The 9,536-nt window shown below is 38.2% G+C and overlaps 1 long non-coding RNA gene across 1 annotated transcript; it reads right to left on the reverse strand.

Annotated features, from left to right (window-relative positions):
- Window positions 1-814: 814 nt before the first annotated feature.
- Window positions 815-2,482, reverse strand: LOC137982098 (uncharacterized). Its single transcript, XR_011118608.1, has 3 exons — window positions 2,215-2,482; window positions 1,793-2,078; window positions 815-1,040 (listed from the first exon to the last, which is right to left on the reverse strand). It is a non-coding gene; the product is annotated as an uncharacterized lncRNA (long non-coding RNA).
- Between the last annotated feature and the right edge of the window lie 7,054 nt (window positions 2,483-9,536).

The following is a 9,536-nucleotide window of genomic DNA, read 5'->3' on the forward strand; positions in this document are numbered from 1 at the left end:
TCATAATTGACATGTTATAATGTTTACATCGGTTGTCAAACCAAGAAAGCAATGAAATATGTTATTATTAATTAAGCTCCAACACTAATAATTTATAAGTTGTGTTCAACAATGAGTGAAATTGACAATTCTGTCTCATAATGTTGCTCCCAAAAATACAAATGTAAGAATAAAAAGTCTAGTGAGGTTTTACAAGAAGTTTCGCAATAAGCATGCTGCAAATCTCCTTGGAAAGCAGAACGTGAGGCTGAAATCGCTAGAAAAATACACTGAGCATGTTGCAGATTTCTTTATCAAGTTCTGCATTGTGTGCAGATCTGTAAACAGCCTTATAAAGGCTTGATGAACAATAAACACATTTTGCTTGGTTTTCACCCATTTCAAAACCACAGTAACAAAACCCAGGGAGGTGAGCCTCTTTAGGTGTGTACTTGTCCTTGCACTTGACATAACGAAAGTGGAATGGGTCTGTTTTTCTAAGGCAGATAGAGCTAATGTACTCATGGCGCATAACTAACCTCCAGCGAGTTGTGAGGGTAGCGTGCCGTGCAAATGATGACAGGGTTACATGTTTAGCCTCGCGGCCTTGCATTGTGTTAATGCCTAATCCCAATTCAAATTCTTTAAATAATGCTTTGTTGTGAAATGGAATTGCATATCCCACAGTCCAAACTGTAGGATTAACTGATTTCAGTAAAAGGGAACAGGTATTAAAGAATAACTGGCAGTGAACCTCTAGCTCTTGGCAAATTGCTTCATCAGTTTCAACTCTACTGAATACCATCAAGGCAAGGTCTTTTATCACTTTCTATGGCACCATGAATTTCAGAACATGCCTCAATGGTTTCATGTTTACGTTTTCGTGAAGTCCGTGGCTTCACGAACCTATCTTGAAGCTGCTCTGAGTTTCCTGGCTGGATCAGTGAAGGTGCCTTTCTTCTTAGCTTCATTCGTCTCTTCCTTTTCGTCTCAGAAAGAGCTTGTCTTGAGGGGACCCTCACTAATTCAAGTTCTGATACCTTGGATTGGCACCTTTTGATCTGAAAATTAAAATCATGCAATTAACTTGTTTTTTGATGAATATTTAATACATTATCTGGCAAAAAAAAATTGAAAATAAGTAATCCTTACAAGAGTATGGTAAAATAATTTTTCTGGTCAGCAACTGAGGAAACTCTTACCTCCACCAATTTTGTAACCCATTGCAGATCATGTGTATTAAAAGGCACCCATGATCCAGTGTCGATCGATACCCTCGATCAATACCCTTGATCAACATCCCAATGGATACTTGGTTGACATTCTATTTGACACTTGATCAACACACAGTCAATATTTGATCAATAGGTGGTGGATAGTCGGGCGAGTGTCAACCGTCTACGGTGCATTGATCAAAAATTGCTGGTAGTGGACTCCCCACTGACTGTCAACCAAGATGTCAGTCGAGTGTCAACTGAAGCGTCATTGTGGTGTCAGTCGAGTACCGATCAAGAGTATTGATTGAGGGTATCGATGGACACTTGACTGCGGAAGCCTTTAGTACACATGGTCCCACAATGATTATTTGTCAGATTCAAATACTTTGCAGATCTAGTCACATTTTCATAAGGCTGCCTACATCTGACAACAGAGGCCAAACTAAATGATTATCAATATAACTAGCCCTGGTGTAGGGCCAACAACTAAATTCAAGGCAATCAAAATTAGTGGCACTCAAACAATAATCAACCAGTCTAACAAATTAAGTTAGTGATATTTTAATCTTTACTAAGCTTATCAAGGCAAAACTTACTCTCTTGCTCACACGATCGACTTTTCTTTTTTCTTCTTGAAGGCTTTGGCAGTTGTCAAGGTAAACTTCTCGTAGTTCCTTTCTTCTAGTCGCTAATTTGCCAATCGGGAAGCGGTACTTCGCACTAGTTTTTGTGCTTCTGTTGTTTTGCCTTCCCTTTTCCCCCATTGCTGTTTATGGTTGTTTGATTCGCTGATCAAAGGTAGTTACTGCGGTCTAACGAGCGTGCCGATTTCAATCCCACGTACAGCCTAGCATGCGGTTCCATTTTTTTGAGGCAGGACACCTGTAAAGCAAGAAAGAATTTTAGAATTCAATACACAAATAATTTTATGAGGTATCTATCGTTTTGAATTCCTCGGAAAAAATGAAGGAAATTAATGAACGGCTCAAGTTTATCAAATACGAAGAAATGGACTTACCTCAGCTCGGTACCACACAGTCAACGAAAAATGCCAAAGTATTCTCCACGGTTTGACTGAATGACAATCGGAAAATGGCCGACCTGTCAACATCAAAATTACCATGTGCTTTCCTCCGTCCCACAGATCATAGCGGTCCATGTTATAAGATATTCAGCTTTTAAGTATGCAAATCGATGCAAATCTATGCAGACTAAAGGGCGGCCATTTTGAAATTTGAAACCTGAAACACCGCTGACAGAAAACTTGCCAATTTTGGGCGCGCCCCAGCCCGGCGTGAGTGTTTAAAAAAAAAAAAAAAGAAATTATGAGTGCTCAGTTGTTTCGAATTGCTAGAGAAAAATCATGTGACTACAACATAATGGTAATCTATGTAAGAAATTAAGAGACTTGCATTTCATTGGCTATCTTTTGTCTTTGATAATTGACTAGTCAGAATGCTTGGTTTTTAAGTACTTCGAACAAAATTACCTCTTTTCTACACTGCATCACCCGAAAATGGCAAATCTAGCAGCCAATAAGAATGACTAAATTTGTCAATGTATATTATTAGTTATTTAAGGATGGAATTATTTTGTGAATGCAAATTATCCTTTTGTCAGTCTGACTGTCATTTTTTCTTTCTTCACTTAGATGACCAATGATCCTGATTTACAAAACGGAACTTTAAATTTAGATTTTTCTTCTTCATCCGAGTACATTACCTAGCTCATAGTACTTGGCATCGAGACTGTTGCTATAGTGACATTGAATGCCCTTACAATCATTGTTTATCTGAAAGAGCGAAGTCTTCGCAAGCGCAGAATGTACCTGGTGATTAGCCTGGCAGTGGCAGACATTCTTAATGCGTGCAGTTTGATCTTCTGGATGTTTTCTCTGGCAAACGATTGTAACTTTTCGTCGATTAAGTTGTTTAAATCAATAGAGATCTATGAGGTCTTAGTAGCTTTGTTCAATTACTTTCCAACAGTCTCAGTAACAAACCTTGCTGTTATTTCTTTGGAGCGAATGCACGCTACCTTTCGCCCATTCAAGCATCGCCTCGTTCAAAAGAAAATGTTTGGAGCAGCTGTTACGGCTGTTTGGTTTACAGCTGGCCTGTTTACAGCCGTCGTTTTGTCACAGTTTCTGTTCGACAGTTGGGATCACGTGTACTCAGTATACTTCTCATTCCTATTATGTTGCCCTTTTATCATATTTGTTTCTTACACGTCCATCGCCACTAAGTTTTACTTTGCAACTCATCCTCAACAACATGGTGCAATTAGTAGAGAAAGAAAACTGACCAAAACACTGTCCATTGTAACTATTGTATCGCTAGCACTATTGCTGCCACTTTTAATTGTTGACTTTCTTGTCTTTGTCTATTTAGGGAAGAGTTTTAAAACAATTTCTCATCAAACATGTTCGCATGCACAGTATTCTCTAATTTTCTTATTTTTTGCCAACTCTTTCATAAATCCAGTGCTATATGCATTGAAAATGCCAAAGTTCAAAAGAGCTGTGCTTTTATTATTGCGATGTAGATCCCGCTTGCATCCAGTTCAGGTTTTTCCTCTTAATAACGTGTAATTTGTGAGATTCATGTAGTTATTGAATGCCTATGTTTATTAAGTGTATGAAAACTGAGGATATGAAAATTTTATCATACTGCTCTTAGTTTTTGACTTTAGACGACCTTGTATTGTTAAGCAATATCTGTGGAAATGTATGTTAAAACATGATTAGTCGATCATGTTTTAAAGTTTGGAGTATATTGTTTGCTCTTATGTTTTAGCACGATAATGAACTTTAATGTAAAATATTAGTTTGTAATTCGAGTCAAGTAAAGATAATGTGTGTATATATGTATGTATTTTTGTTGCTTACAGAGTCGCATGGTTGGCGGAGCTGCATAACCCCAGCAAAAATAGACTCAGTCGCGAAAATTGGCCCCTTATAATTTAATCACCTACTCATCATTTGTTTTCGTCCGCTCCAAAACAATAATATGAAATTACAAGATACAAGCTTCAGTCTAATTTGAGAACTCAACTGTGACTCCTTAAATCTGTTTCATAAACATAAAGTGAACATGCATGAAAGTAGTATCCTTCTCTTTTTAAACTCGATACATTTCAATGAATGACTGAAAACCCTCTTCGCGCTTCTTTAGAAAAAAAATCTCAACTTTACCGAAATGTTTCACAGCTTAAATCTCAATCAAAATTAAAGTGATCAACAGCGCTAGCAGCCGCCTTTTGAAGGCGAGGTACGACTTCTCTCACCTAACAAGGACGACACAGCTGTCCATGGCTGCCAAGATTATGACTTGAATTTTCGTGAAAGCTCCACATTTCATTTTCGGCGGATTTGACACTCGTTTCCAATGGAGCTTTAAAATATGTATCAGACGAAAGGTATTTTCCGAGATGGGTTTCCATTTTACACGGAAAAAGCAGGCATTTTTGAGGTGATTCGTAGTCTTTGGTCTGAATTTGCCCAAATTGGAACAACAAGTCTAAGAAAACACTGAAGAAGAATACACTTTGATTTTACGTATTCGCCAAGGTCAAGGTCCGTAATATAACTTACGCCACTCATTTTTTCCACTGTAATGGATGGCCCGGAGGCAAAGCACAAAGCGGCTATTAATTAGTGGCCCGGAAGAAAAAAAAATTGTACTTTGGAAAAAGAAAAAAAATAAATAAATGGAATGTTTATTAAGGTCTGGGTGGCAGTGGACATGTTACAACGTTTTTTTTTTAAACTTGCATGTTTGAAAGGAATCTTCTGTCGATCAATATTCAGACTCGTTAACTCGGGCATCTGCCCTCGATGGTGAAGCCGCTTTGATTGGTTCTCTCTTTTAGTTCATTTCAACTTTCTAGTTCTCATGAAATGCATTTCGTACTGATGTCACATTTCAATTTAACGATGCATTAATTGTATATGTAATGACAAGCCCATGAGGCTGCAATCTTTAAATAAAAATATGTTGAATTATCGTGCCCATTTATTTCCAATTGCACGAGAAAAACTCATGTGACTACAAAATAATATACTATACATTTAAAATAATTAGAAATGGGTTATTGTAAATTACAAATCAGGCTTCCAAATTCTGCGCTATCCATATTGATTGGCTACTTTCGCATTGTTTGTTTATAATTGACCAGTCAGAATACTTCTTTTGTTATATCTTTCGAAGAAAATTACGTTATTTCTGCATTGCGTTGCCTAAAAATTGGCAATCCCTTCGCCAATCAGATCGAGTGACTTTCTCCAAGTACATCGTTAGTTATTTGAGGTAACTGAACACAGTTTTTGAGCTCTTATACCTCCATTTTTGTCGTCTTCATGGTTTTTTTCCTATAAGCTCAAACTTGGTCATTGATAAGTGCTAACAAGAAGGTTTATATTTTTGACAGTCAATGTGCTCTGCGAGAGGTTACCATGGTAATTTATCTTGATGAAAACAAGGCCTAATGGCTGCTCATTCCGCATTTATTTAAAATTCATTAATTAGCTTTTTTCCCATAACTTGTATACTTAAAATAATTCGCTGATACATTTTGCTGTTAAATTTCTCAATTTTTTATTTTATTTTCTTAAGACGACTCATTTGTAGTTGGATTAATTTTAATTCTAAATTTCTGCAAAATCTAATGACGGTTTTGCGAGAAATTTGGTAAAACAGCCAATGGTTTTTGGTCTCAAATTTTTGAGCGAATGCCCATGCGTAGCGTTTTCCTGGGCTCCTCTGAAGGATTTTCACTTCTAAGGAAAAACCAAAAGTTATGGAAGCCATTTTACACCGCATTACGAAAGTCATCGCGAGAAGAAGAAGAAGAAACAGGGTGCTAACGAGGCCAAAGAGGACTAAACTACCGAAATGCACTTTTTATTGTCTGATCCGTTTATTTAGGAAAGTAGCAATACACGAGAATTTTAATGGCAAAGTACACAGTAGGAACTGAATGTTTTACCAAAATTGCTGCTAATCTCTCAATGTGATTGGCTAAGTTGCCGTTGTCGATAAGAGTCCATACCACGCTGCTCGCGTCAATGTGTCGGGCAATGCCTTTTTCAGCTGGCGCTTTGAAAAATAACGTTTCTTTGACGCTTATATTGTGGTAAAATGTGGTGTAGCGTGGTGTGTACTCTTATCGACAACGGATACGCCTCTTTACTCTGGCTTTCCCAAACATTTTTTTCTCATTGTTTCTGCATGTTGAGCGAGTTTGCAAAAGTTATTGAAAGGAAAGTCTCACGCATATTAGTAGCTCATTTGCATAGTGTAGCGCGTGAACTGTCAAGTCCGAGTCGGTGTTTTCATTTGTCAACAAATCTTGGCAAAGATTTCTTTAATTTATTGTAGTAAAAAAAACAAATCGAATTGGGTTTAGCGTGGTCTCACTCTGTAATCTTATCGACAACGAGTACGTGTCATTACAGTGATCAAAATGTTGCTATCTGTACAACGTGGGTGTCGATCTAAAAATAGCTAGAGGCATATTACCAATGGAAAAGGGCATGTATCGGGGATGCTCTCTCTTTGCTCTTTATTTTCTCTTGCTCACACTTATTTAGGCGTGTTGCGGGGTATCTGGGCCGGCTTGGCAATCACTCTGTTCATGATGGAACTTCCGTGTCTAGATGATTTGTCAAACTGCGCCTGCCTGTTTTGCTTTTTTAATTGTATATAGGATACAATTTTAATGTTATTGTAATATTTTGATGCAAATGGTGTTTATGGTGTTACGTCTTACCTGGGGTGTCTCCTCCTTTTTTATTTTTTTATTTATTTTAATATATATTATTATTGTTAGTAGTGTTACTTTTGTTAGTTCATTAATTAAGGTTCACACAGCAACCAGATGGACAATCGGCCATGGTTTGACCCTACTCTGCTTTGAGGATTTAATGAATGTATTAACTTGAAAAGTTACAATTCACGACCAAAATTGTTGTTGAATTTTAACTTTTAAACCAGAATATAATCAAACTATGTCTTACGTACACCTTTTGGAAAACGTCTGTTGAGGTAAACCTGGTGTACTTCGATATGGAGGGAAATTAGTTAGAATTAGTAAGCTACAGCGACAAAATTGTTGAGACACTTCTCGCTTCCCTACCCTCAATGCCACATTGGTGTCAGACAGGATTTGCCAAGAAAATGATTGCGAGAAACAACATTGACAAAGTATAGACAGCAGTGCAAAGTACAAAATCTGTGTATTGTAAGCTGTTTGAAGGAGTTTTGTCGCAGACTGTAGGTCTCAAAACCAAAAACGTACAGAGCAAGTAGATCAACGCACCTTCTCACACTTTTCGACGTTACTTTGTACATTGTCGGAAGCCTCAGGAATTAAAGTATTTGGTTGAGGCTCACATTTACCATTTAACCACTACCCTTTACCCTTGGAAAAGGTCTACCTTTTTTTGCGTCCGTGTAATCTTTCGGTCAGGGTACTACTGTTGTCAGAACTGTTGGCGAACTTCACGCTTACTGTACCCCACACCTATGTGAAGAACAACAACATTTTGCTGACCAGAAATCCAGAAATGCTGGGGACTACTTCCTCTCTGTAAAACGTTCACGGAATAACGAGACTATTGAACCAAGTATTTTGAGGTTTATTAGACGAAAAGTCTTCAAAACAACGACGAAAAGTGCAACTAAATATCACTATGGTAACATTATAAGCTTTGTTCTGATATGATGGCCCGAATTCATTGTTAATGACGACGTCCAAACCCTGGTTTCCATGTGATCGCTAAAGATCGCGGATGGCAGATGGCATATCTCAAAGAGTTCAGCGATCTTCTGCGATCACCTGCGATCTTGACGATCATATGAAAAGCAGAATTTTGTGATCTGCCATCGAAATGCATCCCATATTTCAAATTCTTTAGCATTATTCAACGCTTTTGAGCGACAAAGCTCCCGTATTTTCTTGCAGCTAACGTACATTCGTTTCGTTGTCAACATGCCAGTGGTTGAACATAGTAAAGTTGGTAGCAAGGAACTTATAGAGGAATTTACGCGGTATGACTGCGTTTACTTCCGTAACACAAAAACAAAAAAGGTTTAATTTCCTCTTCTACGTATGCCATATTGTTTGCTCTTATTAAAACGCGTGTCTTCTTTTTACTCTTGCACTGGTTGAAATGTATTTTTAAGGTCGGCTCTGCGATCGCGTTTGCGATTATATGGCACTGAACCTACAGCCTTGCTTGCGATCGTCTGCAATCATATGGCCAACAGGTATTAATAAAAGTGAAAACCAAGCAGTTGCGAGTATAAGTCAGCTTATGTCATAATCAATAGAGTATTTCGGTTTCGGAACATGACCGTTACGTTGCGAACAATGCAGGATTGCGTTACAAGAGACTAATAAAATAGCGTCGATTCAAAACACTGAATTGAGCTTTAGATTTACAGTTCTAAATCAGCCACATTTTACTTATTACAGCTGCTTAATTAAACTCTTCTCGTCAGGGACCGCTTGTTTTAGAACTAAACACCGCTTTGCCCACAAATTATTCAAATAATCCAGGTAAAAGAATCTCCGAAGGTTTGGCTGTAGCTAAAGTGACATGTTACGTTGTTAGTCCGGCCTTAGTCAGCCAACTAGATGTTTCTGTAATTTTACCTGTTCACTTTTGTCCACAATATTTACAACTGTTATGGTAATACCATTCAGGAATTAATTTCTTTTCCCATTCCGCGGAACCGTGACACCCCAAACAAAGTCTTCTTCCCGTTCCAGGGCGACCAAGTAAATGAAGACACAGACGCCTGCAATGGCGACAAGTGTGATGGAGCAAGGCTTTCCCTCCCGTTACACGACCTCTAATTTCTGGTTTCACAAATTTAGGACACCACTCTACGTTTGCGGTGTCTTCAAAAGAAATAACATGATGATCCTCGATAGTAAGCATTTTCTTAATCTCTTCGATCAGCGACTCTGGCCGCCTTTGATTGCTCTCGGGCTTTTCACGATCTCCTCGCTGGATCTTGTCATCCTTACGATATTTCTTTGTCCGTTTGGATTTGTAGTTTTCCTCCGTAATCTCCTTCCTTTTGTTGTTGTAGCGGTAGTTATCACTTTTGTTCCGTTTCCCTGTTTCGTAATGCTTTCGTCTGTTCCTGTCGTTTGGATCTCGCGATATCTTGTCGTGGATGGATCTCCCGTCATATTCGCGGGATCCGTAAGGTATTTTTCGTCGACTTAACTTACTTGCCATCGTTAAAACATGGGCGTTCTTCGGCAATTGATTTGAAGCGTGCTCAACGCTTCTGTCAAATATATTACTGGGCATGCCCAAACGTTGTC

Source organism: Montipora foliosa, chromosome 13 (assembly GCF_036669935.1).
Source record: "Montipora foliosa isolate CH-2021 chromosome 13, ASM3666993v2, whole genome shotgun sequence".
Lineage (NCBI taxonomy): Eukaryota > Metazoa > Cnidaria > Anthozoa > Scleractinia > Acroporidae > Montipora > Montipora foliosa.